Raw genomic sequence first — 5,911 nt, 5'->3', positions numbered from 1 at the left:
AGAAGAAGAAGAAGAAGAAGAAGAAGAAGAAGAAGAAGAAGAAGAAGGAGGAGGGGGAGGAGGAGGAGGAGGAGGAGGAAGAGGAGGAGGAAAGAATTAGAGGCAGTAGTGAGTAATGAATGAAAAACAATGAATGGGTGGATGAAAAGCATTTATTAGACACCTACAACATGCCAAGCACTCTGCTAGGAATTAGGGATGCAAATACAGAAACAAGATTTTAACTGCCCTTGTGGAACTTAGATTTGAAGAGCCAAGATTTTATTTTTTAGAGGAAGCTAGATGGCATAGTTGATGGCCTGGAGTCAGGAACATCTGTGTTCATAATCCAGTCTCAGATACTCACTAACCATTGGGACTCTAGGGAAATGATCTAACCTCTGCTTGCCTCACTTTCCTTGACTCAGTTTCCCTCAGTAAAATGGGAATAATAATAGTACCTATTTCTCAAAGTTGTTGTGAGGGTCAAATAAGATGATAATTGTAAAGTGCTTTAGCAAGTGCTATATAAACATTAGCTACTATTACTTATTATTATTTTTTTGCTTTTTTTTTGGAGGGCAATTGGGCTTAAGTGACTTGCCCAAGGTCATATGGCAACTTTTTGTGTTAATTGTCTGAGGCTGGATTTGAACTCAGGTTCTCCTGACTCCAGGGCTGGTGCTCTATTCACTGTGCCACATAGCTGCCCATGTTATTATTATTATTATTATTAATGAGTAAGAGAACACATACAGGAAAGTGGTGACCATGAATGGAGTTTTGCTTGGTGAACAATAGAGTTCTGGGCTTTGAGTAAGAAATATCTGGGTTCAAATCACCACTCCACCACTTTTCTACTTGTATGATCCTAATCAAGTCACTTTCTTTGCATCTCAGGGAAATCCATAGGAGTTATATACTAAGTCATGTTTAGATAGGATTCTACATTGGTGGAGGAGGCTATAGGATAAAGAGGAAGAAATCCTAGGTTTGAAGTCAGAAGGTTAGGGTCCAAACCTTGACTTTGCTATTTGCTGCCAATTTGACAATGAACAAGTAATTTGTTAAACACTCTGAGACTCAGTTATTCCATTGGCAAAATGGGCATAATAAAACCTCCAGGACTTAATTTCACAGGGTTGTTGTAAGGATCAAATGAGTCAGTGTATGGAAAGTTCTCCAGTGACCTTAAAGTAATATATAAATGTCAGTCATTATTATTAACAACCCTAGGGCCTAGCTTCTCATCTGTAAAATGAAGTGTTGGACTAGATAAGGGGTTCTTACCTTGAGATACACAGAATCCAAAAAAAAGCCTCTATAGATTCCAAGTCCACGAACTTGGATGGGGAAAATTGTATATTTTATTTCACTGTATTAATTTTATTTTATGCATTTTAAAGCATAGTTCTATGAAGGGGTCCATGGAGTTTACCAAACCATCAAAGGAGATCATGATATAAAAAAGGTTAAGAATCCCTGGACTAAATTATCTCTAATGGTCTTTACATCTCTAAATGTGTGAGGGTGTTTCAACTTTGGAGTTCCACATACTTCCACACATCTTAAAAGATAGACTAGTAGCTCTTTAGGTCTTTTCTATCTCAGTGATTCTGAGAACAATAAAACATTGTGAAAAAAAGAATAAGGAAAAGTTAAGACAGTTACCTGGCAAGTAGAAGCTTTTATAATAACTCTGTCACCAGATGAATGGTCAAAATTCTGTATCAAGATGGGGCACAATGACAGTGAAATTCAACAAACATTTATGAAATATTTATTACATCTAAGTCATGGAAGCAAGCATTGGACAATTTCACTATATTGATTACTAGCAGTCTTCATAGAGTAGATGGCTACTTGTTAATGGTGTTGTAGAGTCTTTAGGTATGGGTTAGATCAGAATCTAATTTGACTATTATCTTAGATCTTTTCAAACCAAAAGACGCTATCAATATGAAAATGTATAATCAGGAATCTGGTTTGATGATGAAAATATTTGGATGGTGTGATTGAACTTGTGTAAAGATTAATAGAGAAATGATTAGCCAGCACACTTATTTAACTTTCAGAATACTGGATTTGCAGTCCAAGGATCTTCCATTCAAATCATACCTTTGCTACTTTCATCTTGGGCAGATTATTTACCTATCTGGACTCAGTTACTCAGCTGTGAAATTAGTAGGCTGGACTAAATGACCTCTAGATTCACATTTAGCTCCAAATCTATGGACCTATGACTTTCCTGGGATAGCCAGATAAGAGTGGACCTTGTCAGGAGCATCAAATGAAATTTGGCAATAGGACAAGGTAAAGGGGGCTGCTGGTACAGTAATTTTCAGAGGCTTTTTAGTTTTAATTCAGGGTGGCTTTAAAAATCTGAAATAATTCAGAAAACTCCAAAATCTCCTAATTCCCCCCCTCCCCTTTCTTTGCAACTTTAAATGGTCAGAAGGAAGGGACAAGGAAAAAAGTGGAAAGGGGTCTTTCTAAGTCCATGTATGAAGGAGTGGCTTTTTGCCCAAGCATATAAGGCTAAAGCATTCATAAGAAGCTCAGAAATCAGTAGGTATTTGCTTTTCAAGTTTACTTCAAGGGACCAAGCCAGAAAGGACTGAGCTCTGGGGCAGCCAAGAAAAAGGAGGAGGAGGAGGAGGAGGAGGAGGAGGAGGAGGAGAGAAAAAGAAAGAAATCCCAGGGTTAGAAATACAGTCTATCCATTTATATGGGATATTGTAAGAATATGTGATTTTTCTCAAAGTAGGATCCTTCTCCACCAATGCAAATCACCCCTCTATAACTTAGAAGATAAGTTTTAGGAAGTTGTCTCATGACAGTCCTAGGATCATAAATGTAGGGCTGGAAGGGAACTTAAAGGCCACTAAGACCAAATCCCTCATTTTATGGACCAGAAAAACTGAGGTTCATAAAGGTTAAGTGACTTGCTCTGGGTCATATTGACAGTAAATAGCAGAGCCAAGATTTGAATTGTTATTATTATTATTAATATTGTTATATTCAAGCTCAACAATTTATTCATCATATCCCCTTTCCTCCCATAACCATTAATAAGAAAAAAGAGGGGTGAGAAGTTGTTAAATTAAAAAAAAAGTATCTCTCTGTGAATTCTATGTAAAAGTCTTATGATGAAATAGGTGGGGATAGGTGGGGAGAAAGCACCCATGATCTTCGTGTCTCACTTTTTTTTTTTTCACCTGTATCTTACCCAGGCTGCCAACTAGTGATGAGGGAGGGCAATCCTAGTGGAGAGCAGAAAAACAGATCATTTCCCTGGTCCGGTGTATTTAAGAGAGTGAGATGCATGGGAGGGAAGCCCCCTCGCACACATGCTTGGGCGGCAGTCTCAGTGATAGTAAAGAAAAGGAGACAGAAGAATGGACTGCCACACCCCTTCACAAGCTGGGGTTCACTTGCCTGGAGAAGTCCCCGATTCAAGATCCCTCCATTGCTTCCCGCCATTCTCATCCCAGTCCTCAATCATTCCAACTAAGTGGTAGTCTTTTACTTTCAAAGTGGGTGATGTAATGTATATCACTCTCTGTGTGCCCTGTCTGCCAGTCCCCAGAGGGGGAGGGAATCCAGAGACCCCTAGAGATGTGATGATACGGGGTTTCCAGAAATAGGGGACTTCATCTTTACGTTGTGAACGAGGAAGGCGCCTGCAAAGCACGCCCCACTTTCGCACTCTACCGTGCCCTATTAGGCTCGGTTTCTGAATGAGGAAGACACAGATAACCGGCGCTAAAGTGCCAAGTGGTGAAATCTGTAACTGGAACTGTGATCGAAAGCCAGGATCCGAAAGACTACTTCTGGGGCAAGCCAAAGGGCGTGATTGGGGACAGTGAAGGGAGGGAGAGTGGGGTGGACATGGGGCGTGGGTTGAGATGGGAGGTTACTAGGGCTGCTTACTAGAGGAGAGAACCTGCCTGTGTGAGCCGGAAGAAAGGGGGTCCAGAAGCCACTCCAAGCAGTGGTGGGGGCGCATCAACAGCAACAGAGAGCCCGACGGAGTTAGGACCGCTCGGAGCGTCCAGGTCTCGAGGTAGTATACGGTTTGCAATCCTTCTACTTACTGCCAGTTGCAGAAGATTTTGCTTTTAAGTGAAACGTACATGCCACCCATCCGTGGGCTGCTGCTTCTCTGAGCTTGCTTTCCCCCATCCCTCTTTCCTCCACCTCCTTCCCTCCTCCTGTCTTCCTGTCTCACTCTCCCTTTAATTTGTGTGCGCCCCTAAGTTTGTGAGAGAGCTCCCTGGCCACCCTGAAGCAGGGTCCGTCCGGGCACGGCGCCGGGGGCGGGGGAGGCTGCGCTGGGGGAATTGCAATCCAGAAGGATCTCGGGCCATGTATATTTCATCAAATGGACTTTCCAAGTGTCTCGTCTGCCAGCCATCAACGCTATGTGCGGTGACATTTCTGACTTGAGTAGAGGAATGCGTGAAGGGAGCCCTGGCGAAATTGGTACGAGAGGATCTCCTTGGCGCCAGTGCTAATTGTCCTGATTTATGTCCCTTCTGAGTGCGCTCAACGTCTTCATCCGAGATAAAATGAGAGCGGTGCCAAGCGGGGCAGAGCCGCCTGAGTGCTGCATCTGATCGCGGGGAGTCCGGGCATCCAGGCGTCCTGCAGCTCCTCAGACCAAATAAACGAGCAAACACAAAAAGGCAACGAAAGAAAGAAAGGAGGGGTGGAAATAAAGAAAACACAACAGCCACCAGGAAAGCCTCAGTAAAAGTTTAAGGCGAAAAGTGGGAGAGGTGGCGCGGGGAGTCGCAGAGGAGAGTGAGCATCTGGGGAGACTGAGGTTGCCTTCTGATTATCATCACATTTTTGGAGGGAGAGGCACCTTTCCTTCTCTTTCTCTCTCTCTCTCTCTCTACCTCTCCTCCCACCCCTTTCCCCCCTCTTCACTCCCCCTATCTACCTGTCAAAGTCACTGATCTTTTTGCATTTCGGAAGAGGAGGACACGGAGCAGGAATTCCCTCTCTGGGGTCTCAGCTTTGAAAGGGCCAACTCCTCCCGAGAGCCAGTGCTTTTCCCTCGGCACCGGGCGAAGGTAATTAAGCAGCGGGGCGTTGATTGCTGTGGTGGGGGCTCTCTTTCCACCATCCCTTTCCCAGCCCCCAGCCCCACGCCCTCTCCTCTGGACTTCTGGAAGCAAGTGAAGCAAATCTGCGGTGGTGGGGGCGAGCTCGACGGCTCCTACTGGACCCCCGAACCCCTCCTAATCAGTCCGCCTCGGTGCCGGTTCCCCGCGCTCGCCCGACGAGGCACGGCGGGGGAAAGCAGCCTCCTTCCGGCAGCCGCGGGCTCCGATGCTGCCGCTGCCACCACTGGACGCGGACGAGGCTGGGAAGGTCCGCGGCAAGGAGCCGTCTGCTCGCCTCCCGCCTACTGTAACAAGGGCAAATGGTCCACACGGTAAGTGCAGCCTCCCTCCCTCCCTCCTTCAGCGACCCGCCCGTTTTCTTCTTTTTCTTTTTCTTCTTTTTTTTTAACCCTCCCTTAACCCCGCTCCCCACAACCTATGGACCCCCAACCAGAAGAACTGTAATGTAATCCACAGGCAGGAAGGATGGCTCCAGGGGATGGGAGAGGAACTTTTGTAGCGCACCTTTAGAAGACAAGCCTGTGTGGCATGCATGTGTGCACCAATACACACGCACACACCACGTATGTGCATGTGTCTAGGTGCGCCCATCAGGTACTATGTAAGCACTGGTCTCATCCACCTCTCGATCAGGGTCTGTGCCCTGTACCTAAAAAGCCGATATTAACATGTCATTCAGGAACATTACCTGACCACACACCAGGGGATTTGTCAGGTTTATTTTGACAATTGACTTTGTCTAAGGAAGAGTTAGGTACAGGGCACAGACCCTGATCGAGAGGTGGATGAGACCAGTG

The 5,911-nt window shown here is 45.2% G+C and overlaps 1 protein-coding gene across 7 annotated transcripts in view; it reads left to right on the top strand.

Moving 5' to 3' along the window:
- Positions 1–3,411: 3,411 nt before the first annotated feature.
- Positions 3,412–5,911, top strand: part of NTNG1 (netrin G1) — a 433,521-nt gene continuing 431,021 nt past the window's right edge. Inside the window, exon 1 of one of the 7 annotated variants that reach the window (XM_069090496.1) lies at positions 3,412–4,045. The gene's annotated coding sequence lies outside the window, so the exon portion shown is untranslated. The other 6 variants (XM_069090499.1, XM_069090500.1, XM_069090501.1 and 3 more) reach the window with 6 other exon arrangements.

This window comes from Petaurus breviceps, unplaced genomic scaffold (assembly GCF_028583685.1).
Source record: "Petaurus breviceps papuanus isolate PSGF00001 unplaced genomic scaffold, PetGlider_PUasm1.0 186, whole genome shotgun sequence".
Lineage (NCBI taxonomy): Eukaryota > Metazoa > Chordata > Mammalia > Diprotodontia > Petauridae > Petaurus > Petaurus breviceps.
The sequence above is the reverse complement of the archived record's forward strand: the minus strand, read 5'-3'. Positions and strand labels throughout refer to the sequence as shown.